This window comes from Hibiscus syriacus, unplaced genomic scaffold (genome assembly GCF_006381635.1).
Source record: "Hibiscus syriacus cultivar Baekdansim isolate YM2019G1 unplaced genomic scaffold, ASM638163v2 tig00010968_pilon, whole genome shotgun sequence".
Taxonomy (NCBI): domain Eukaryota; kingdom Viridiplantae; phylum Streptophyta; class Magnoliopsida; order Malvales; family Malvaceae; genus Hibiscus; species Hibiscus syriacus.
This window is the reverse complement of record NW_024062239.1, coordinates 2248016-2275276: the sequence shown is the minus strand read 5'-3', so window position 1 is coordinate 2275276 and position 27261 is coordinate 2248016. Positions and strand designations below refer to the sequence as shown.

Here is a 27261-nt window from a genome sequence, read left to right as displayed (position 1 = left end):
CATTTGATCTCAGTTACACGTGGCATCATTTAATTTAAGGATTAAATTTATTTTAGTTTAATGTATTTATTTTCCACTAATTAGAGTCTGGTTGAAAGAAAACAAAGCAAAATAAATTAGAGCTAAAGGTATTCAAACCTAAATTACTTGGGAAACCAAGTATGTATCCAACCATTGAGTCAAGATCAATATTTGGTTTAAAATAGAGTATATATTTGGTATCTCAGTGTATAAATACCTAACTTAAATTTATGATATTTTATATATATTTACTTATTAAATATATTTTATTATTAACTTAATTTAAAAAGTATTTTAATTTTAATTTAAAAATATATATTTTATGTTAAAAAATTATGAAGTTATGAAAAAATAAAATATATTTAATAATTTAAAGTAATAATACAATATATTTTTAAGATAAAATGTGTACTTTGAAATGTTAAAAATAATAATAAAATATATTTTTAAAAGTTTAGATAAGAACAAAATATATTTAATAAGTTAATATAAAAAATATATTTTTTTAAAGTTAATATATATAAAATATTATGAATTTAAGTTTAGTATTTATATATTAAAATAATATATATATATATATATATACATCATTAAAATACAAAATATATACATCATGTTGTTTATTTTAGACCAAGCATTAGTCTTGGTTCAATTGTTAGATACATGTTTAGTTTCTCAAGAGACCTAGGTTTGAATCTCTTTACCTCCAATTTGCTTTACTTTATTTTCTTCAAACAAGAGGGTCACACATGTAAATAAAATAAATTAAAACAAACCTAAACCCTTTGACTGAATGGTTGAAACTTATTGTGTCACATGCCAATAGTGACACATAACATCATTTGATCGGATGATTAAATTTTATTTTAATTTATGAAAAATAAGATTAAATTGAGAGAATATCTAAATAATAGAGACTAAATATGTGATTATACCAAAATATCATGTCACTAATTTGTTAACTGTTAACGATAATTATTTTGTGGTAATCACATCTTAATTAAATAAAAATAAAAATAACCATATATTATATTTTTTGAAATCTATGAAAAAAATGAACAAAAGATAAATATAGGTAAACCTTTAAAAATATTACAATCACCTCCAACAACCAGAAAATCAGACCACGAAGTCAGATAACAAGAACCAAAACATAAAAAGAAAAAAAGAAAAGAAAAAAAACCTAACGTAGAAAAAAGGTAAACTATGTGAATAGTTTCTTTTATTTTTTATCTGAACGACTTTGATCATCAATTTTTAAATTAAGTTGACTTGATCATTTAAACTATTGATCCATCCAATTTAAGTCCCCGAACATTATCCTCTGTTATAACCTATTAGCAGATGTGCGACATAACAATTTTAAAATAATAAAAAAATCCATATTCACCAGCTGTGCGTTTCTTCTTCTTCTTCTCATTTCATTTCTTCTCTTTCATCCAATATTTCTTCTTCTTTTTCCTCTCCACATGGGTTTAAAAACCAAAATTGTAATTTTTAGCTAATTTGTCTACCCCTCTCAAAATTATTATTATTTTTTTTGAAAAACATCAAATTTTTTATTAGCCCGTAGAAGAGAATACAACGTAAATATAGGTTGATCAAAACATCTGTGTTTATCCCATAAAACCTCCCTAAGCTTTCCTTCTTACTATTTACTTTCCTTTATTCTTAACACTTTCTTCAACAACACTAGATAAAACCAAAACATCATCCATCATAATCTACCCTTGACAAAGCTGGTGTAGAGTTTCTTCCACGCATCATTGTAGGCTCCATTATCTCCAAATTCACCTTCAACCCATCACCATACGGGTCCTCAATATAGCAAAATTGTGTGAGTCAATCAATTAGATGAAACAAAATGTCTTTGGTGTACTCAGGGTGGCCTTAGATGCCCATCATATGATCCTCATATCTAAATATCTCAAACCCACACTATATCAAAACTGTTCTGCAGTGGCGTTTTAGCGGCGTTTTGAGACTAAAAGCCACTAACTTTAAATATATAGCGGCTTTTTAAAAGGAAACACCGCAAAATGGTACATTTAGTGACGTTTCTATACAAACACTGTAATAGGTTTCATGTATAGTGGCGCTTTTTCAACAAACGTCGTAATAGGGAGAACTTTAGATGCAATTTTTGTACAAACATCGTAATAGGATTCATATAAAGAGGCATTTTTACAAAAAAAATGCCGCAACATAATGTACTTTAGCAGTATTTTTATACAAATGCCGTAATAGGTTTCATATATAGTGACGTTGTTACAACAAATACGACAATAGATAAGTGTTTTAGTGGTGTTTGTATAAACATCGCAATAGGGTTCATAGATAGTGATGTTTTTCCATCAAACAGCAATGAAACAAGTGTATTTTTTCCAAAATGTATGACCAAATATGGTAGACTATAAATAATGGCGACATTTGTTGTATAGCGGATTTTTTTTTATAAAACGGTGTCAAATACTCTTACGTTAGTAGCATTTGTACACAAATGCCACAAATGACTCATACGTTTGTGGCGTTTGTAAACAAACGCTGATATATACTTGTATGTTAGCAGCATTTTTGTTCAAACGCAACAATAGTAATGGACTTTAGTGGCATTTTTTTTGAAATAAACGTCGCAATAGTGCTGCACTTTAGTTGCGTTTTTATTATAAACGCCACAATTGCGCAATCCTTTAACCCATCGTGTTCTAAGTTCCTAATTGTTTCATTCACCCATCTTAAATTACTTACCAACGGTAGCCATCACACTGATCTCACCCCCGGGCAACCATCATCGAAGGCTCAGCATCACGCCTTTTCCTGTTCAGCTTCTTAATGCAGCCAGAGCTTGGGCATTCTATGCGTTTCACGTCTTCCTTTCTAGTTCCTCCTTAGCTTTAGTTATATCCTCCAGCCGACGTACATCCCTCAATTTAGATGCTTCATTTTCCTTTCTCAATGCATCTGTCTTCCTAAGCCTTTCCTTTTTGGTGTTTGTTATCTTCGGTTTTTCTTCTTTTGCTGCTTCAATTGTATCCCTGCTAGAAGCAGTTGTTCAGCCACTTGCTGGAGGAACAGGTTTCGTGGACATTTTTGGTTTACTTATCTGATTCTTTTGCTCCATGGGGTTCACTGCAGGTTTATCCATTGCCGTTTCAGTTTTAACAGGAGTTGTTTTCTCTTGCAATCATTTGTCTGTCGTCTCAAGTAACTAAAGCCCAAGAGCAGCCAATGCTAATACGCCAGTCATCAGGTACTTTCAGTTTTGACCATTGTTGTCTTCCCTTTCTAATTGCAAATCAATCCATGTATATTTATTGTTTATTGTAGACCCTCATTTTCGTCCACATATTTTTTATTTTATTTTTGTATATATATATATATATATTATAGTTTGCAAACGGTTTTTGAAAATACGTATATAATATATAGTCTTTATAAAACATTTATGAGAACATATATTATATAGATTTTAAAACAATTTTTGAAAACATATAAATTTATAGTCTTTAAAACAATTTTTGAAATATATATATTATATAGTTTTGAAAACTAGTTTTTAAAAATATATATATTATATAGTTTTGAAAATTAGTTTAAAAAAATATATATTATATAGTCTTGAAAATTAGTTTTTAAATATATATATAATATATATATATTATATAGTTTTGAAAATTAGTTTTTAAAATATATATATTATATAATTTTGAAAGCTAGTTTTTAAAATATATATATATTATATAGTTTTGAAAATTAGTTTTTAAAAATTATATATTATATAGATTTGAAAATTATTTTTTTAAAATCTTATATATTATATGGTTTTCAAAATTATTTTAAAAAAAACATATATATTATATAGTTTTATATATATATATATATATATATATATATATATATTTTATTTATTTATTTGTTTTTATTTCACTTATTATTTATTATATCTTTTTTTTTCCTTTCTCGTTTTAGGTCCAGAGTTATTGTCCAATCAGTCCAAGAAAACCGGGCCTGAATCAGCCCAAACAGTTAGGGTTTTTACGCTTGGGACCTGCGTCTCTCAATACGAAACCGTTAGATCAGATGAAGATCAATTACCAGGATTACAAGGCAACTAGGGTTTGTTTAACCCCCAAACGCGCAGCCGCACAGGAATCGTTGGATATGGACGTCTGATCCAACGGCTAAAAATCCATCAAGAACAACCAAGCCACTGACATACCAAAATCCTCGGCCAAATCGCATGAAAACCGGAACCAAGACCAACTATTCAAGCACGATCACTGGGACTAAACTATCCCGGATGAATCGGTGAGCACCCCACAATATCCGGGGCCACAATGGCTAGTTACGGGGTTATAAAATCCCCAAAGGACCATCGAGTAAAGGGACATCATGAAAACACAACGAAAAAGAGAACCAACACAGAGAGAACCATCGAACACGATACCAACAGAACCCACAAGTAAACACAGTATCATCGAGAGACAAAACCACAAAACACAAAAAACAGTACCAAAACACGACAAGCCAATATCATCACAAGCAAAGGCCGAAGCCCCACAACAAAATAAGTAAAATAAAAGCAAAAGTGAGGATATCGTCGAAGAAGGTGGCATCGGGAGAACGAAGGATTTACAATCGGAAAGGTAAAAAAACCGAACCTTGTGGCCTAGATCTACGATTGGTGGGGTTTTAAGGTATTTTGGATTAGGATTTGGTTTCTCAGGAATGATATGAGTGTTTTGAGGGCTTCAGGTTCTTTCCGGCCGCCACCGGCGGTGGCCGGAGCGGCGGTCGGCGGCCACAACCTTGTGGCCTGGTGACCCCATGATGAGGCGCTGTAGAGAGGAGGGGGAGAGAGTTCTCTCTCTATATTTTTAGAGAGAGGAGAAAATGGAAAAATGAAGCTTTGGTTTGAAGTTTTGCCTGGGTTTGGGCCTTATATAGCCCCCACGAAATGATGTAGTTTCTATGGGGGTGGCTCGTAATTTTGACTAGGGTATAATGACATTTTGAGTCCCTCGTCCTTTGTGCATTGATCTTTTAGCCACTCAACAAACTTTTGCTTCATTGTATTTCGAGCATTAATGTTTCAGAACTCACATTTTAGTCTTAATTTTCATGTTTTTGTTATTATGTTAATATTGCAATTGGATCCTCAAAGTTGTTATTTTTTTATTCATTTTTTCTCTCTTTTATATTATTTTTTATTTAATGCTTTTCTTTTGATATCTTTTTATTTTTTTCATCCTCTTATTTATTTATTTATGTTTCCTTTTATTTATTATTTTATTATTTATTTATTTATTTGTTTTTTTTGTTATGTTGATATTTTTATTCTATTTTTTATTTCTATATTTCTTTCTATTTTATTATTTTAGCATTGTTATATTTGTACTTTTTTATGTTTTTATCTAATACTTATTTATTATTATTATTTTTATCTAACCTTTTCGACTTTTCTTTTAGAAGAACGCCAACAAATCAGAGGTAATTAATTTGAATCGAATGATTTTAAATTTTAATTTAATTTTTTTAATTTTCGCAAATAAAGACACCGACAAATTAATTGGTACCGAAAGGGCGGTTCAAGGGTGCTAATTCTTCCTTGACCGTAATCAACTCCCGAACCCGGCACACTTCTGGTACAATGCAAATCAGGTAAGATGGTGTCCGACCCACCTAAATTCATTTTAAAGTGGTCGGTGGCGACTCCAACCCAATCAATTCAAGTCGAATCCCAATTCCGGGTCCAACCGAAAGACGGTTTCGACAGCTTGGCGACTCCCTGGGGATAGGTAAGTCAGTCAGGCTGAAATTAATTTTCGGTTGTCTTTTTAGCGAAAATTACAAGTTTAAATTTTAATTTATTTATTCGATTCTTATTATTTATCTTTAATTATTTTTCAAGTAAATAGTTGTAATGACATTTTTTTTTCAATGATTTGTGATTTTTAAAAAATTTCATCTCTGGCTCTATACCCGAGCTCCAAACCCTTTTAAGTGGGGGTGAAAACGATGCCTTCGTGGGAATTTATTCTCTGCATGTGCCTAGCAAGTAACCTTTGGGATTCATATACCTTATGCTTTCGTGTGAATTTATTCTCCATATGGGCATAAGGGAATGCATCCTCTCAAGTTTAACTTCGTCCACATAAGCTTGTAATGGGCTTAGGACTAAGGGTCTGGCAAGCCCAAGGGGGTTCCAGCAAGGAGAACTCGGGTACCTTTTTAGAACCTAAACCGGGAGAGTACAGAGAATTAGAGCCCACCCCAAAACCTCATTTTAAACCCTAGGATGCTTGAATTATTTCTTGCTTTACTTTCTGTTCAAAGCATGCAAACTAGACAAATATGAGGTTAAGATTTGTTTGAAATTAGCACGCGGGATAGAGATCATGTCCTGGTAGGAATAATAAGCATGTGGGAAAGAGATTTATTTTATTATTGTTTTGATTTACCTCACTAATTTTTTTTTATTTTTGTCCTCTTTTATTTTGTTTTCATAATTCTCATCATTTAAAAGAGGTGTTGGTCCACCAAAAACGTGTTTGTTAAACATGAATAATATGCATTAATGGACAAAAGGGGTTATAATACAAAGAGATGAAAAGCTCAGAAGTCCAACCGTGGTCAAGAAATACTCCGAGGCAAAGGTTGTAGGGGCAAGACGAGGAAACAGTTACTGACCCAGATGGTCCTTTCGAAAACTACGAGAACAAGATGGCGAAACCCTAGCTAAGCTGGAGACCATTATTGACGAATTCAAGAAATAAACCGATAAACTTGGGATAGAGAGCTCCAATGGAACTTTCGTTAGAAACAAGCTCGGTAGAGAGTGAAAGCCGGAGATGCAGTCCTTCGAGACCTTTTTGGGGCAAGCAACTCATCACTTGCACAGTTTAGCCAAAGGGGCCAGAACGGTTCGACAGGATATTCAACTTGTTTGAGGCTGGTCGGGATTTATACCATCAAAATGTTTTTTTGTCTATTTAGACGTAACACTTTTGTCCCTAATAAGGATTATTTATAATAACAGACACATTTTTTGGATCAATGCCTTGAACATTTCATGCATCATACATTTAGACATATTTTGCATTTTGTTATTTTTCTTTATATTCGCATTAACTAACAGAAACATGTCTCATCGAAAGGAACACATACTGGATACACCACCTCAAGCATTGGACACACCCCATCCGTATAACACCCACCTTAAAAAGAAGAAGATAGAAGCAAGAATCGAGAAAATCGAGGAGAACATGGCAAAATTGTAGAAAGAACTTGAAGATAAGATAAACCAGAGTAGTCTGAGTACTCTGAATACAATCATGAAGAACCAAGACTCTTTGGTTGATCAGATTGTTGCCAAGTTAGTTAGCCTACAATAGACCAGTGTTCCTGGGGAAGGTTCACCGAAATAGGTAACTATACCACCTACCCCACAAGTGGTTGTCTCACTTAAAATCTTACCGGAACTTTGAGGGGACTCATCTACTGCAAAAGCGAAGCCCTCTTCCTTTGTATTTAACCCTGAGAACAATATGAGTTAATACCATATACCAGATTCAGATGAAGAGGATAAATCAAAGAAGATGGAGGAGAAAATCAAGCAATTGGAGGACCAAATAAAGGTAGTTAAAGGAGACCATGACTACCCTGGAGTCGATGCCACGGAGCTCAGTCTAATACTAGACTTGGTTCTTCCTCCGAAATTCAATTCCCCGAAATTCGAGAAGTTTGACGGAAAAAGTTGCCCATCCGCTCACATCATCATGTTCTGCCGAAAGATGACAGGATATGGAGGAAACAACCAACTCCTGATCCACTACTTCCAGGAGAGTCTGTCGGGCTCAGCCATCTGGTGGTACAACCAACTAATTCGATCAAATATCAAGACCTGGAAGGACCTGACCAAGTAATTCTTGGGACAATACAAGCATGTCAATGACATAAGACCAGATCGAGTTATGCTACAAAGCATGGAAAAAAGCATAACGAGAGTTTCAGGCAATACACACAAAAATGGAGGGACTTGGTTGTGCAAGTTCATCCACCCTTATATAAAAGGAAACCCGGAAGTGTTTCGTACAGACCCTGAAGGCTCCATACTTCGGACACCTGGTTGCAATCACATCAAGAAGCTTTTTCAGACTTGGTTATGGCCGGAGAGATGATTGAGTCGACCATAAAGCAATGAAAAATTAAGGATGGGAAGGCTAGTAGGAAACCTCCTATGCGAGAGAGGGATGGAGAGATTAATAACATCAACTATGTCAGTAAAGGTGTTATAATCTCTAAACCAAAATCAATTACAGCTGTACCATCAAGTACTTCTAAACAAGATTCCAGAGAACCCAGGAAGAAAATAGAATATTTCGACCCTATTCCAATGACATATAGAGAACTCTATCAATAACATCTCGACACCCACGTAGTGTCACAATATCCGGTGGAACCCATGAAGCCCCCATACCCCCAAGTGGTATGATGAGAATGCTCATTGTGAATATCACGGTGGTGTCCCAGGGCACACTATCGAGAAATGTTATGCATTCAAGAGAGTCGTACAGAAGATGCATAATCCGAATTGGATCAACTTCAACAACTTGGGGGAATCCAAGTGAGGGAGATCATTTCATCATTTAAAGCATCATGTTAGAATTTGTTTTTTCATTTTTTCTCAAGTTTTTGTAAGGACTTTTAAATAAATTTTTGTTACTTTAAAGATGTTGAGCAATGAATCACATTTGCAAACTTGCAATTCTTTGAATATCAACTGAATTTAAAACTCTGTAAATGATTCAGAATTACAGATCTTTGACAAGTTAACATGATCTGATAAAACACGGACTTTCACCTTACCCAGAATATACCCTCAAACACCGTACCCTGCTCTTACAATTAACAAATATAATATTTTCCTTTAACAACGTGCGAACAACATGGGGCATCCTTTTGCATATGACATTACTATGCTTTTTATTTAAGACGTTCAGTGATGATCATGATCTTCACAGATGGAATAGTCAAGTAAGTAAATCTATTTTAGGTCAGTTGTTTGGAAATTGAACTCTAAAGATGAGATTCCTTGACTTTCAAAAACACTTAGACTATAACAGGTTCTTCTTGAAAAACTTAAGAAATTGAATCCGTATACCCAAATTATAATATTATATATATATAATAAAGCTTGAGTTGTCCCTCTAAGGTAATTGGTTAAACGCCCCGACTTTATGGATAAGATTCGGCTAGCCTGTTAAAGGTGATTATAATATACAATAAAGCTTGAGTTGTCCCTCTAAGGCAATTGGTTAAATGCCCTGGCTTTATGGATAAGATTAAGCTAACCAGATAAAGGTGCTTATATATTAAGCTGTCCATCTAGAGCAATTGGTTAAACGCCCCGGCCTTATGGATCCAGCTAGCCATTTAGTGGCAAATTTAAATAAGGAGTTTCGGTAAAAATGGACTAAGGGAGTTAAGGAACACCTGTTATAGTCAAGTACACACGAGCACTCAAGAATTTCAATTTTAGACTGATATTTCCGCACTGCCTTTGTTAGAGGAGCCTACAAAGCTTGAACAAACGGGAGATTTCAGAGGATCGAAATAGAAGGTCTAGTAATTGATAATGATAGTTGCGTAATTTTGTCCGCATCCAATTAAAATACCAAGCCAAAGAAAAACATGTTGTAATAACCAAAAAAATGACATTTTTATTGTTGAAACCTTAGGCCAACCTAAAATCAACTCATCATTTTGAACATTTGTCAAAGATCTATAACTCTGAAAGCATTAAAAGATCTATTGATTCCTTTGATATACTTTGAACTCAGGTTTACAATTTAATTCAATTAAGGAGAAATATTTGACAACATTTTTATCCTTTTCCCTCCTAAAACAAGAAAAAGGAGAAAAATATTTTCAAGCAGAACAATCTCAGATATGAAAGGTTTATAAAGCCAAAGCTTAAAAAGAGAATGGGGCACGATCGATTCCATAGACCAGATTGGCAGACAAAACACGATACTCCAATCTAAAAGATAAAACATAACTCATTCATGTTGCATGCATCTTAGGCATACTTAAGAGCATCACATTTGTTATTTTTCGCATACATGATTTTTTACAGCTTTTAGAGTCAAGTTTCGACTTCAAGACGAAGGACACTCGATTCGAAAACACCTTTAAAGATTGATGATGGTTGCTTAACTCAGCAACAAGAATCTACACCTCAACCAATTAGATAGATTGAAAGACCGATAATCAATTTCAGATGAGTTCGAGAACCAATTCAGAAAGTGTCTAGTTCAGATTAACTCAATGACGAGTGCCTAGTTCCCGATCGACGTTTTCAAGACATATTTTAATTCCACGACGGAAGATATCCGACTGACAGAGTTTATCAGTGGACTTTCCTGTGAAGGGGAATCCTCCAAAAATCAAATTACTTGGTTCAGACCCGCTCAGGGGAACCACATAGAGAATTATAAACGGCTTAGACTCGTGAAGGGAAGCCATTCTTTAAGAAACTATCGGCAACATAACTCAAGGGTTGTCTGTTAGCCAAGACCTTCGAGTTTGACTACGCTCAGCTCCAAGGCATGTCATCTGCAGCATAGCTCAAGGCTAGAAGGGTTATCTGCCACCAAGACCATCGAGTTTAGCTCTAAGGCGTATCATTTGCAGCATAACTTAAGTCGAGAAGGGTTATCTGCCAACTAAATACCTTCAAGTTCGATTACGCTCAGCTCCAAGGCTCATTATTTGCAACATAGCTTAAGTCAAGAAGGGCTATCTGCTAAGACCCTCGAGTTTGACTATGCTCATCTTCGAGGGCACATCATTTTACAGCATAACTCAAGGCTATAAGGGTTATCTATGACCAAAAGACCTTCGAGTTTGACTACGCTCAGCTCTATGGCATATCATTTACAATATAACTTAAGTCAAGAATGGTTATCTGCCAACCAAAGACCTTCGAGTTTAACTATGCTCAGCTCCAAGGCACATTATTTGCAACATAGCTTAAGTCGAGAAGGGCTATCTGCCAAAGACACTCGAGTTCGATTACACTCAGCTTCGATGGCACATCATTTACAACATAACTCAAGGCTAGAAGGGTTATCTATCGCTAAAGACCTTCGATTTCGACTACACTCAGCTCCAAGGCACATCATTTGCAATATAGCTTAAGTCGAGAAGGGCTACTTGCCAACTGAAGACCTTCGAGTTTGATTACACTTAGCTTCAAGGGCACATCAATTACAGCATAACTCAAGGCTATAAGGGTTATATATCACCAAAAGACCTTCGAGTTCGACTATGCTCAGCTCCAAGGCACATCATTTGCAGCATAGCTTAAGTCAAGAAGGGTTATCTGCCAACCGAAGACCTTCGATTTCGATTACACTCAACTCAAAGGCAAACCAAATTTACAGCATATCTCAAGGTAAGAAGGGCTATCTGTCAATATTTGATGCTAGATGAACTGAATCCTGAAATTGTGGCACCTGAAATTCAAGCTGCACATTTTGAGCTTAAACCAGTTATGTTTAACATGTTGAATTCTATAGGGCAGTTAGGGGGAATGCCAAATAAATATGCTAGGTAACATATTCATAATTTTCTGGAAGTTTGTGATTCTTTCCGCCAAGAAGGAGTGCATGAGGATGTTTTAAAATTAAATTTGTTTCCATATTCGTTGCGTGACCAACCAAGGGCTTGGTTGAGTGGTGTTCCATCTGGTTTGATGGAATCATGGGCTGATCTTTGAAAGAGTTTCTTATTGCGATATATCCCACCAAACATGAATACCCAGCTAAGGAATGATATAGCATCCTTTCGTCAAGACGATGACGAATCTATGTACGAGTATTGGGATATATACAAGAGTTTGCTTCGAAAGTGCTCAAATCATGGTTTTCATGATTGGACTCAAGTGGTTATGTTTTATAATGGTGTCAATGCACCCACGAGAATGATGCTAGATGCCTTGGTAAATAGGACATTACTGGATAAATCACCTACTGAGGAATTTGATATTTTGGACATAATTGCTAATAATGACTATTAATTTCCTTCCTCATGGACTGGAATGGGAGGAAAATTCCTGGAACATTTGAGTTAGATACCAAGGATTCAATATTCGCTCAACTCTCAGCTATCACTAATATGCTAAAAAATTTACAATGTTCGACTGATGTGAAGGAAGTGAAAGCAACTAGCCTGGCATATCAGTTATGCCAAGGCAATCATCACGAGAGTGAATGCCCGACCAACCATGAGTCCATCAACTTTGTAGGTAATTTCAATCGAGGCAATAATAATCCTTACTCTAACACTTACAATGCAGGATGGTATCAACATCCCAATTTATCATGGGGAAATCAAGGAGCCCACAATGCTAATCAGTCCATTCGACAACAGAATCACAATGAAACTCAAGGTTACCAAAATGATATGCCCTGGCATAATACCAACAAAGGAGCTTCATCTTCAGTGAGCATAAGTTCATTGAAAGCTACAATTCAAGATTTCAAATATACTAAAAAGACAATATTGCAAGACTATTATAATTTAATTTAGAATCAACGAGCTTTACTTCATAGTCAAGGCACCTTACTTCAAAGCCATAGCTCGTCTCTGAGAGCTTTGGATGGTCAAGTTGGTCAGATTACTACGACATTGCAAGAGCATCAACAAGGACATTTTCCAAGTGGCACTGAAGTCATTAAAAAGCATGGAAAAGAGTATTGTAATGTGTTAACTCTTAGGAGTGGAACACAAATTAACCAACAAGTCAAGGTTAGTGGGACACAACATGATGACTCTACTCCCACTACTGAAATGGGTGAAGCTGAATTACATGATGATATCATTTTCGAGAAGGATAAGGAGGAGGGTTCTACTAATGATCCTACAAAGGCATAAAATTTTTATGCCAAGGAAAAAGCAATTCCTATTCATGTAGTTAAGAAAGCTAGACCCCCACCACCCTTACTGCAAAGATTGAAGAAACATAATGATGAATTTCAATTCAAGAAATTTGTGGACATTTTTTATCAGATCCATATTAATGTACCTCTCTTGGAAGCTATTGAACAGATGTCGACATATGCCAAATTTCTTAAGGAAATTTGTACCAAGAAGAGGAAAGTAAAGACTTACGAGACAGTTGCCACGACAACAAAATTTTATTCTTCATTGAGTATGTTACCGCCAAAGCAAAATGATCCGGCCAACTTCGTTATTCCTTGTTATATTGGAGCTAATTTCTTTGGAAAGGCACTATGTGATATTGGTTTAAGTGTAAATTTAATGTCGAAATCTATATTTTCGAAGTTTGGCATATGAGATGCAAGACCACATCAATTATTTTACAACTTGCTGACAGATCCCATGTTAAACCTAGAGGGAGAGTCGAGGATGTAATAGTAAGGGTGGATAAGTTTGTGTTTCCAATCGACTTCTTAATTCTGGATTGTGAAGTTGATGCCAAGGCACCCATTACTCTGGGAAGACCTTTCCTAGCCACTGGTCGTATTTTGATAGACTGTGAAAAAGGTGAACTCACCATGAGAGTGACTGATCAGTGTGTGACCGTTAATATGTTTCAAACTCTCAACTATGTCGATGACACTAAAGAATGTCAATGCATTTCTGAATTGAACTCAGTAATTGAATAAGAAATTGAACAACTTTGCCTGAACAATTTTATTTAGCTAGCAGATGTAATGCCCTAAATATTGAAATAAGGACTATATTGAAAGGATTTAAAATTTGAGAATCTATTTGATTAATTGATAAAAGATGAGAATGATTTGGGAAGAGTAGTTTAGACTAAATTGTAGTAATGAATGATGAAAAGGATGTGTTGGTCATTTAGAATTAAACAAATTAAAAATATATTTCCTAATAGTGTATTAAAGTAAGAATAAGGGAAAAAAGGATTTGATTAGGTCAACTCTTTTCTTCTTCTTCTCTCCCCGTGGATAACTCTCATTCCTAGCTCAAAGGTAAGTTTTTAAATTGTTAGTTTATCCTTTTGTTTTTGGTTGGTTATTGAAGCCTTATATATGATGGAAGCTTTAGGAAAGTTTAGATGGGATTAAAACGATGAGATAAGGGAAATAAAGAAGATTTTAGAAAATGAGTTTTAGAATGATATGTTAATATATGAGTGTTTATTGATGTTTATTGGTAGAATTGACTTGTTAAAGAGGTAAATGAAATATTAACATCATTGGATGAGTTTAAAAACAAGTTAGAAATCTTGGTGTGATTATTAGAATCAAATTCTCTTGAGGGATACTAGATGTTTTAAGTATCTAAATGAAGGAAAGTTAGCAAGGATAAGTATAGAAGAGTTACATAGTATTGTTAAGGGTAAACATGAGGAAAATTAACCAAATTTGGGTATATCTCGGGTTGAAAACTGAAAACTCTGGGCACGACTATCGGTACTGATAGAACAATACCGATACTATAGGCTAAAATTGAATGAATCAGTTGAGAAGTATCGATACTGATTCAATTGGTATCGATACCGAAGGGGAGTATCGATACTAGAGGGAAGGTATCAATACCATTTAAAATAGAATGCAAAAATGGCATCGATACCATAGTAGGGTATCAGTACCATAGTATGGTAGTATCGATACCATGGTAGGGGTATCGATACTGTGGAGCCAGAAATTGTAAGATATGATGATATTGATGTAGAAAAGTTAATAATAGGTACCTTTGATAAATGTTTAAGTATAATTGTTAGGAAATATACTAACAATTGATATTATACATGTATTTAATGAATATGGAATAGATCGAAATCATGCTCCCGAGTTGAGTAAAGCAAGAGGCAAAGACATAGTCCCAGAGAAATCATCTTTACATTTTGGAAATCAAAGCAACTCAAGCCTGGTGAGTGCATTTAATTATGTACGTATATGCTATGATAATCATAGTTGTATGAATTATTGATGTATGTATGGTGATTACCAAATAGCACTAAGTGTGTAAAAAGTTAAGAAATTCATACTAAGTTTATGAATTTCCGTATTTGGCACTTTGTGTTCAAAAAGGTAAGGAATTCATACAAAGTGAATGAATTTTCGTATTGGGCACTTTGTGTGCAAAAACTTAATAAATTCTTACTAAGTGTATGAATTTCCATATTGGACACTTTGTGTGCAAAAAGTTATGAAATTCATACTAAGTGTATGAATTTCCGTATTAGGCACTTTGTGTGCAAAAAGTTAAGAAATTCATACTATGTGTATGAATTTCCGTATTGTGCACTTTGTGTACAAAAAGTTAAGAAATCCATACTAAGTGTATGAATTTCCGTATTGGGCACTTTGTGAGCAAAAAGATATAAAATTCATACTAAGTGTATGAATTTCCTTATTGGGCACTTTGTGTGCAAAAAGTTAAGAGATTCATACTAAGTGTATGAATTTCCGTATGGGAAATATGTGTATAGACATAAGAAATTTATAATAAGGAGGTGGATTTTTATATTGGTAATGGGTATACAAACAACCTAGATTATAGTAATGGTTGAGAAATGATGATATTAGCAATACCGATGTAAACCATAGTGTTAATGAATTGAAAGAATCCCTTGTGTGAATTATTGTAAAATAAATTATGTTTAGAATTTTACTTATGATTATTATGCCTCACTAAGAATTTTCTTAGCTTTTGTTAATTTCACGCGTAGGTTTTACTTCCAATGGAGTAAGAAGATTTTTCAGACATTGAAGCTAGGATCACCTCTTCAGTAACAGTATGAAACATGTATACTTTTTTATGTATTTAGTTGGAATGTAACATATTTAGTAAAAATGCTCTGAAAAATATTTGAATGGTACTTTTATTATGTAATTAAGTTAAATTATATTTTGTACTAGTTTAATTAGAATATTTTATAAAAAGAAATAAAAAATTTTAGGTTTTCAAAAGAATAACTATTTTAAAAGTAATATGACATCCATATTCCGTGTATGGAAAGATAAGGGAGACGAGTGTTACATTTATTGGTATCAGAGCTATAGGTTTAGCCGATTCTCGATTGAAATTGAGTGTATTTTGATGTAAAAAGAGTTTACATGCCGCTAAGATGTCAAGTTACTGATAGAGTATAGAAAGAAATATGATAGATGCCTCTTCTTACTAACTTAAGTATTATTTTATGAATGTTGTATTAGATGTCGGATTCTACGAATTCGAGAAGAGCGGCTGGATGATAAAGTAGAGATGGATCGGGAAGTGAAAGTTATGATAAAAATAGCGAACATCTGATTCCGTCAGAGAACTCCAGCACACCGACACCTCAGGTTATGCCTGTTCTAGATTTTAAAGCTTTTATGTAAGCTCTAGATGCTATCTTGACAAGGTTTCAACCTCCTATACCTCCCGCTGCTCCTCCAGTACCGCGAATGTTAATCGAAAGGAGTTAAGAAGTTTGGGAGCTCCTGAGTTCCGGGGAGAATAAAGTGAAGGTCCGATGGATGCATATTTATGGTTGAATGATGTTAAGACAATGTTGGAAAGTTTCAGTGTTCGGATCATGAAAAGTTAGGTGGCGCGGTATCGTTACTTCGAGGATTAGCTTAGGTGTGGTGGACAAATACGCCAATGTATGCATTGCCGGAACAAGTGAGTTAGCAATTTTTCCAAGATGAGTTCAAGACAAGTACATCGGCAAACAATTTGTGAGATACATCTTATTGAAATTTTTAAACTTAAAATAAGGCGATTAAGCGGTGCATGAATATGAGGTCAAATACAATACACTTAGTTGTTATGCTATTGAGGTGGTTCCTAATGACAAAGCTCTATGGGATTGGTTTATTGAGGGTCTGAGGACAAAGTTGAAAGAGATGATGTTGGCCTTAAATTTGCCAGCCTGCGAGAAGTGATTAACAGAGCCAAGGCTATTGAAAGAGCTCAAGAGGAGATGTTAGCAACGAAACAGAGTATTCAGATGGGAAAAAGGATTAGAACGTCTTCATCTACACATTGTGCAAAAAGGGGCAAGGGCTCAGGTTCTCGATTCACTGACAGAGCTTATTATTCTGCAACTTCACAGAAAACTAAGCAATATCATTCCTATGCGGCTAGCTCGGGTAGAGCTCATGGAGAGAAATCTCTATGTCAGACATGCGGTAAGTCACACGAGGGAGTATGTAGGTTGCTTTCTGGTTCTTGTTTCCATTGTGGTGAATCCGGTCACTTTTCTCAGAGTTGCCCGAAAAAATCATGAGATAGATCAGCATAATAGGAGAGATCAATCACCGCACCAAGTAGAAGTAGAGGAAGAGGAAGATCAAGTGGTCAATATGAGTCTAGCCAGAGGCAAGAGACTCATGGTGTGGCCCGAGTTTATAATATAAAGACCAGTGAAGTTATGGATGATCCAAAGATCATAACAGGTACATTTCACCTTTTTTTATGAGCCTGTTTTTTTATCTAGTTGATCCTGGTTCTACGCAGTCATATATTAGTACAAATTTGGTTAGAACTAGATGAATTCCTTTAGAACCAATTTCTAGTGAAATGATAGCAGTGAACCCTATGGGTCAAAGTGCAAGGGTAGCATGGGTGTGTAGAAAATGTCCAATTAAGGTTCAAGGGGTTGTGTTTTTGGCAAACTTGATAAAGTTTCCCTTTGATGAGTTTGAAATCATTTTGGGCATGGATTGGTTATCTCCACACCGTGGATAGGTAGATTCTGAAAATGTGGAGATAGGTGAGAATGCAAAATACCTATCCAATGTGATATCAACCATGACCGTGAAGAAAATGATATTAAAAGGATGTGTAGCTTTTATAGCTAATGTGATAGATAACCGAGTTTTGGAAGTGCAATTGTATGATGTACCCACAGGTAGGGAGTTTCCATAAGTTTTTCCTAAAGAGTTATTGGGTTTTCCTCCAGATCGTAAAGTAGAATTTAGAATTATGGTTTATACGGGTGCCAAACCTATTTCTATAGCTCCGTATTGGATGGCTCCAATGGAGTTAAGGGAATTAAAGGCTCAGTTGCAAGAACTACTCGACAAAGGATTTATCAGACCCATTGTCTCTCCTTGGGGAGCACCTGTACTATTTGTGAAAAAGAAGGACATGTCTATGCGGTTATGTATTGACTATCGTCAACTAAATAAGGTAACAATAAAGAACAAGTATCCTCTTCCAATGATTAATGACATGTTTGATCAATTGAAAGGTGCATCAGTGTTCTCTAAGATAAATCTAAGGTCGGGGTAACATTAGTTAAAGATCGAAAGGGATGATATCTCCAACACGGCTTTTTGGACTCGATACGAACATTATGAATTTGTGGTAATGCCGTTTGGATTGACAAATGCTCCTACAAATTTATGGATTTAATGAACATAGTATTCCAACCATATTTGGATCAGTTCATGGTAGTGTTCATAGATGATATCATGGTATATTCTAAGTCAGAGAAGGATCATGATGCTTATCTTCGAGTGGTCCTTCAGATACTTCATGATAAGAAGTTATACGTGAAATTATCCAAATGTGAATTTTGGTTATTCAAGATTTCTTTCCTTGGTCATATAGTTTCAGCAGAAGGCATTAGAGTGGATCCCAATAATATTCAAGCCATAGCATATTGGCAATCCTTAAAGAATATTACGGAAGTTTAGAGTTTCTTAGGGCTTGCTAGTTATTATAGTCGATTCGTGAAGAACTTTTCAATGTTAGCTCTGCCGCTAACTAAGTTTTTACGAAAGGATGTTCCTTTTGTTTGGATAGAAAAGTGCCAAGAAAGTTTTGAAATGCTAAAGAGAATTGTAACTGAGGCTCCACTACTCGTGCAACATGAGTCGGGTAAAGAATATGTCGTTTACAGTTACGCATCCCATAATGGTTTAGGATGTGTGAGGATGCAAAAAGGGAAAGTCGTGGCTTATACCTCAAGATAATTGAAGAATCATGAGAGAAATTACCCGACACATGATTTAGAATTGGCTGCAGTGGTGTTTGCTTTAAAAATATGGCGTCGTTATTTGTATGGTGAGAGTTACCATGTTTACACAGATTATAAAAGTCTAAAGTATTTGTTGACTCAAAAAGAGATGAACTTAAGGAAAAGAAGATAGATTGAGCTCTATAAAGATTATGATTTGGTTATTGACTATCATTCGGGAGAGGCTAATGTGGTAGCAGATGCACTCAGTCGAAAGACTTTTACAACTCTAAGGGATTTATACGCACATATGTTTTTGAATGAAGATGGTGCTTTGATTGCTGAATTAAAGTTAAAATTGATGCTTTTGGATCATGTAAAAGAGCTGCAAGGTCGAGATAAGAAATGTTTGATGAGATTGGCGTAGGTTGAAAAAAAGAGATCAAAGATTTTGAAATATGGGATAATGGTTATGTATATTACCGTGGAAGGCTTTGCATTCCCGATGATGATGATTTGAGGAATGATATACTTTTTGAATCCCATTATAGCCCTTTCACTATGCACCCAGGCAAGAATAAGATGTATCAAGACTGGAAGAGTCGTTATTGGTGGCCTAGCATGAAAAAAACTGTAACAGAGTTTGTTGCTAAATGTTTGACATGTCAGCAAGTGAAAACTGAAAATCAAGTGCCATCCAGGTTATTTGATGTATATAAAAGAGATAGTTAGACTGCATGGAGTACCAATATCGATAGTATCCGATCGAGACCCAAGGTTTACCTCAAGGTTTTGGAAGTCTTTACATGAGTCATTGAGTACTCGATTGAACTTCAGTATAACTTTTCATCTGCAATCAGATGGGCAATCAGAATGAACTAGTCAAATATTAGAAGATATGCTAAGGGTATGTGTAATTGAATTAAAAGGATCATGGGATAAGTATTTTCCTTTAGCGAAATCCACGTATAATAATAATTATCAATCAAGTATTAAGATGGCCCCGTATGAAGCTCTCTATGGGAGAAAATACAGAACACCATTGATTTGGTTTGAAGTGAAAGATCGAGATCTGGTCGGCCCATAATTGATGAAAGATATGGAGGATAAAGTAAAAATTATCCAGATCTAAGGATAGCCTCATATCGCCAGAAGTCCTATGCAGATCTGAAAAGAAAAGAAATAGAATATCAAGTGGGAGACAAAGTATTTTTTAAAGTATTGCCTTGGAAGAAGGTATTACATTTTGGGAAAAAAGGAAAATTGAGTCTGAGATTTATTGGACCATATGAGATATTAAAAAGGGCTAGATATGTGGCTTATCAGTTAGATTTGCCTCCGGATATGGACAAGATCCATAATGTTTTTCACGTATCAATGCTTAGAAGGTACATATCAGATCCATCTTATATTATCATGCCTGAGGAAATAGAGATTCGACCAAATTTAACTTATGTGGAGGAACCAGTGGGGATCTTAGCTAAGGAAACCAAATAATTGCGTAACAAAATGATCCCATTGGTTAAAGTGATTTGGCATAATCATAAGGTTGAAGAGGCTATCTAGGAAAAGAGAGGAGGATATGAAAAAGCAATTTTCACATCTTTTTGCTTCGGGTACTTATTTAAATTCGAGGATGAATTTTCTTAAGGGGAGAATTGTAATGCCCCAAATATTGAATTAAGGACTATATTGAAAGGATTTAAAATATGAGAATCTATTTGATTAATTGATAAAAGATGAGAATGATTTGGGAAGAGTAGTTTAGACTAAATTGTAGTAATGGTGGATGAAAAAGACATGTTGGTCATTTAGAATTAAAAATCTATTTCCATATAGTGTATTAAAGAAAGAATAAGGGGAAATGGGATTTGATTAATCAACTTTTTCCTTCTTCTTCCCTCCACGTGGATAACTCTCCTCCCTAGCTCAAAAGTGAGTTTTTAAATTATTAGTTTATCCTTTCATTTTTGGTTGGTTATTGAAGCCTTGTATATGATGGAAGCCTAAGGAAGGTTTAGATGGGATTAAAACGATAATATAAAGGAAATAAAGGAGATTTTAGAAAATGGGTTTTAGAATGATATATTAATAACTGAGTGTTTATTGATGTTTATTGGTAGAATTGACTTGTCAAAGAGGTAAATGAGAGAATAGAAGCATTGGATGAGTTTAAAAACAAGTTAGGAATTTTGGTGTGATTCTTCGAATCAAATGCTCTTGAAGGATACTAGATGTTTTAAGTATCTAAATGAAGGAAAGTTTGTATGGATAAGTAGAGAAGAGTTACATAGTATTATTAGGGGTAAACATGAGGACAATTGACCAAATTTGGGTATGTCTCAGGTTGAAAACTAGAAACTCTGGCCACAAGTATTGGTACTGATGGAATAGTAACGATACTATAAGCTAAAATGGGATGAATCAACTGAAAAGTATCGATACTGATTGAATCAGTATCGATACCGAAGGGGGTATCGATACCAAAGGGAAGGTATTAATATAATTCAAAACAGAATGCAAATCTGGTATCGATACCATAGTAGGGTATCGGTACAGTATTGATACCATGGTAGGGTTATCGATACTGAGGAGCCAAAAATTGTAAGATATGTTGATATTGATGTAGAAAAGTTAATAATAGGTACCTTTGATAAATGTTTAAGTATAATTGTTAGGAAATATACTAACAATTGATATTATACATGTATTTAATGAATATGAAATATATCGAAATCAAGCTCCCGAGTATAGTAAAGCAAGAGGCAAAGGCCAAGTCCTGGAGTAATCATCTTTACATTTTGGATATCAAAGCAAGGCAAGCCTGGTGAGTGCATTTAATTATGTACGTATATGCTATGATAGTCATATTTGTAGGAATTATTGATATATGTATGGTGATTACCAAATGACACTAAGTGTGGAAAAAGTTAAGAAATTCATACTAAGTGTATCAATTTCCATATTGAGTAATTTGTGTGCAAAAAGTTAAGAAATTCATACTAAGTGTATGAATTTCCATATTGGGCACTTTGTGTGCAAAAAGTTAAGAAATTCATATTAAGTGTATAAATTCCTATATTGGGCAGTTTGTGTGCAAAAAGATAAGAAATTCATACTTAGTCAATGAATTTTCGTATTGGGCACTTTGTGTGCAAAAAGTTAAGAGATTCATACTAAGTGTATGAATTTCCGTACGGGAAATATGTGTATAGACATAAGAAATTTATAATGAGGTGGATTTTTATATTGGTAATGGGTATGCAAACCACATAGATTATAGTAATGGTTGAGAAATGACGGTTTTTGCACTACCGATGTAAACTATAGAGTGTTAATGAATTGAAAGAATCCCTTGAAATATGAATTGTAATAAAATAAATTGTGTTTAGAATTTTACTTATGATTATTATGTCTCACTAATAATTTTCTTAACATGTGTTAATTTCACGCTTAGATTTTACTTCCAGTTGAGTGATAAGTTCTTAATTTAGTTAATATTTTACTTTTAAATTACTCCTTAATCAGTGATTTTGTGGATTGATTGTTTGTTTTGATTCATTTTCTGAGCAGGATGTCAGATTTTGGAAATTGCACAAAAAGGACAGAATTCTGCAGTTCTTTTATTTTCGGAATCAAAGCTGGTTGGAATTCTATTTGAATTTAGGATAATATTTTAAACATTATATTTTATCTTTTTATTTTAGTTTAAATAGTTTTTAGTATTTTAATTAAGTTGTATGATATTATTTTTATATTTTATCTTTGTTTTAGATATTTTAGTTTAAATATGTTTTAGTATTTTAATTAGAATTTAGAATATTATTTTAAATATTATTTTTAGGTATTTTAGTTTAAATAGTTTTAAGTGTTTTAATTAGGATTTAAGATATTTTAGCTTGTTTTTTGGAATTTGAAGCCTTAAGCCTAGAAACATATTTCTTTCGTCTGAGAATAAAATATTCTTTTTTCTCTCTAACTTTCTCTTTATTTTTCTCATACTTTTCAATTGCGCTAAGTATGACTTTGGTTATGCTTAGCTAATTTTCTTTCAATCCAAAGACTAAAGTGAATGCTCAATTCCAAACGTGAGAATTGTAAGGTACTTAAATCGCTTCAGATTCTTTCTGTTTACTGAGCTTACTTTTCAAATCCAAACAATTTTGACATTGGTCCAGATATTGTTATGGTTAACGTTTGAAGAAGGATTTGCTTATTGAAGAATATTCAACTTCCCGAGAACACACTTAGAGAAATTGTCTGCTAAGAGGAAATTGAGATTAGAATTAATTATTGTTGAAATGACACAATCCGAGTTGAAAGTGAATAATTGTCTTTGTAAGCTAACCTGAATCTTGAAGTAAAAATCTGTTTCGATGATCCGAGGAATTTGAGGCAAAGCTAAAGTCTGAAGCTACTTCTATCTCCTCATAAAATCAAGAAACATTATAGACCCTGTGGATTGACCCTGCTTCTCTATAATACCTTTTCCTTTCTATTTAAGAAGCCGAAATTATTTTGATAGCAAAATGATGGTTATCAAATTGGCATCGTTTCCAGGGACTAACGACAAGTACTGATTTATTTTTCTAGTTTTTTATTTATGACCATAAGAAACCCAAGTGAATTAGTAGATTTAGATCCTGAGATTGAAGCACGAGCATGAAGAATCCACACACAAACGATTCGAGAAAAGAGAAAAAGACAAGAAGAACAAGACCAGAGTTCAGAAGTATAATAAAATCTGGTGACTGAAGCAGACGCATACAACATTCTGATGGTAGAAGAAGAACAAACGATCCGAGAGCTAGCCATAGCTCCTGTCACTTAGACGCCATTATGCATTAATTTTCCTAGCGGCGGGACTCCGTTTCAATTGAGAGCTTTGCCACTACAGATCCGCACACATGTTGGAATTCAACATGGTTTGCACTAGCATGAAACCACATGGAGTTATTGAGGATCAAATTAAATTGAGAGCTTTTTCTTTCTCTTTAGCTGATTTGGCTAAAGATCCGTTATTTTATTCACCTCCAAATTCAGTTAATTCATGGGCTAACATGACTCAAATATTTCTTGGCAGGTTCTTTCCAGTGGCTAAAGCAAGCGGATTACGAATAAGAATTCTTTCCATTCAACAAAAGATTGAAGAAAGTCTTTATGACAATTGGGAACAATTTTAAAAACTTTGCGCACGTTGTCCGCAACATGAATTAAGTGAGCAAATGTTACTTTAATACTTTTATGAAGGCCTTTTATCAATGGAGATGAAATTAGTGGATGCCACCAGTGGAGGAGCATTAGTCAACAAGACCCTAACAAAAAACAAGGGAATTGATTTCAATCATGGCATCCAACTTTCAATAGTTTTCAAGTGAATCCAGCTGACGGGTTCACGAGATAAGTACATTTTCCCTTGAAAATAAGTTAGATAAATTAACTGAAGTAATTAATTCACCTGTTACAGGAAAATCTTGCGCAACAAGAGCATGTGAGATATGCACAAAGCTAGACCATCTGACGGATTGCTTCAAGCTAATACAAGAAGGAGGCAATGCAAAAATCAATGCAGTAGGGAACTTTCCAGGTCCTCCACAAAGACAATACAACCCATACAACAATACTTATAATCTAGGATGATGAGACCACCCAAACTTCAGCTATTCGACAAATCAAAGACCATCATTGGAGGAACTCATATGAAAGATAACAATTTCACAAGAAAAGTTCATTGCATCCCAAGAAAAATTCCAAAGTCGAACCGAAAAACATCTTCAAGAGTTAGATAACCAAGTAAGCCGACTAGCTCAAACTATGGGAAAATTGGAATCACAAGGAAGACTACCTTCTCAAACAGAGTTAAATCCAAGAAACAATGATAGTAATATCACACTCTGAAGTGGAAAAGTTATTTCACTAGAAGTTCCAACAGAAAAAGTATCACATCAGAAAGAACAAGAGAACACGCCACCTTCAGAAATACAATATACATCTAACACCCATCATTCTCTTTATTCTAATGAAATCACGCCACCACCCTTCCCATCAAGATTGATGAAGCGTGATAAAAGAGCTGATGGAAAAAAGATCTTAGAGATGTTCCAAAAAGTTCAAGTCAATATACCTCTTCTTGAAGTAATTTGACAAGTACCAAGGTATGCTCGATTTTTAAAAGAACTTTTCAATACAAAGAGGAAATTAATGGGGCACGAAAAGGTAAATTTGGGAGAAAAGTTTCTACAATTTTTAAACAAAATCTCCCACTAAAGATGAAGGATTAATGTATGTTCTCTATACCTTGCAAAATAAGTGATTTTAAAATTAAACGTGCAATGTGTGACTTAGGAGCTTTAATTAATGTTATGCCATTTTCTATATAAAAAATGATTACTATTATAAAATTAAACATGAATAGCCATACAGTTGGATGACCGATCTGTGATCTATCCAGTGGGAGTAATGGAAAACGTCTTAGTGAAGGTTGATGTACTATTATTTCCTGCAGATTCTATGTCATTTACATAGAACATGACAGGTCAGGTACTTATTTTGAGGAACTTTTAGGCTGACCCTTCCTATGCACCGGACATACAAAGATCGATGTTAGAAGTGGTATACTGAAAATGGAATTTGATGGTGAGATCGTTGAATTTGATGTTTACAAAGCAATGAAATACCCTTATCATGTTGAAAGAATTAATTCTTTAATATTATAGATCCTTTAATTGATTAATATATTGAATCTAATTTTTCTTATGATCTTTTTAAGGATCCTAAACTTTGCCACGAAGAGGAAGAAAAGGAGTTTGAAAATATTAATTAAATAATTTCTGATTTATATTTATCTTCCTCTAAAACTAAAATTTTACCTTCTGTTTTGCAGGCACCTGAGGTAGAATTGAAGCAATTACCAGAGCATTTGAAATATGCCTTTTTGGGTGAAAATGAAACTTTCCTGTGATCATCTCAAGTAAATTATCTGAAGGAGAAGAGGAAGCTTTGGTAGTAGTGTTGCGCTCTCACAAAGAAGCCATATGATGGACCATTGTATACATTAAAGGATTAAGTCCCTCAACTTGTATACACAAGATCAAAGTCGAAGAAGGAGCAAATCCATCACGAGAAGGACAATGCCGATTAAAACCACTGATGATGAAAACAGTAAATAAAGAAATTCAGAAACTCCTTGATGCTTACGTAATCTATCCGATATCGGAGAGTAATTTGGTAAGTCTGATTCATGTGGTTCCCAAGAAAACAGGAGTCACAGTGGTCAACAATCAAGAAGGGAAGTTAGTGTCCACAAGAGTTCAAAATGGATGGTGAGTTTGTATTGATTATAGGAAGTTGAACTCTCTTACTCGAAAATATCATTTTTCTCTTCCTTTTATAGATCAAATGATTGAAAGATTATCTGGGAAAACTCATTATTATTGCCTTGATGGTTTTTCAGGTTTTTTTCAAATCCCAGTGGAGCAAGAGGATCAAGTAAAGTCGACTTTTACTTGTCCCGTCGGTATATTTGCATATATACAAATGCCCTTTGGTTCTTGTAACGCACCGACCACCTTCTAAAGATGCATGTTAAGTATATTTTCCGACTATGTGGAGAAGGGCATCGAAGTCTTTATGGATTACTTAACGGTTTATGGTAATTTTTTAATGAATGTCTTGATAATTTAACTAATGTGCTTAAAAGATGCTTAGAATATAACCTTGTTTTAAACTATGAAAAATGTCATTTTATGGCTGATAAAGGGTTAACTATAGGTCATATTACTTCCTCAAAAGGGATTACAGTTGATAAACCTAAAACAGATGTTATACACTCATTTCCTTACCCCACAACTGTGAGAGAAATTCATTTTTTTCTTGGCCATGTAGGATTTTACCGCAGGATTATTAAGGACTTTTCTAAGATAGCACAACCTTTATGCAATCTACTTCAAAAGGATTAATACTTTGACTTTAATTCAAAATGCAAGGAGTCTTTCGTTTCACTAAAGGAAAAGCTTATTTCAGTTCTAACTGTTCAACCACTAGATTGGAATCATCCCTTTGAACTTATGTGTGACACATCGAGAACTAATGTTGGAGTCGTTCTTGGCCAAAAAATAGGGAAAGAGCTACATGTCATATCCTATGCATCCCGAACTTTTGACCCGTCTCAGAAAAATTATTCAACTATGGAAAAAGAACTTTTTGCTATAATTTTTGCTTTAGAAAAATTTAGATTATATTTGCTTGACACTAAAATTACTGTTTTTTCTGATCATGCAACTATAAAG

The 27261-nt window shown here is 34.3% G+C and overlaps 1 pseudogene; it reads right to left on the bottom strand.

Annotated features, from left to right (window-relative positions):
- Window positions 1–1738: 1738 nt before the first annotated feature.
- LOC120204468 overlaps window positions 1739–27261 on the bottom strand; it is a 34752-nt pseudogene continuing 9229 nt past the window's right edge.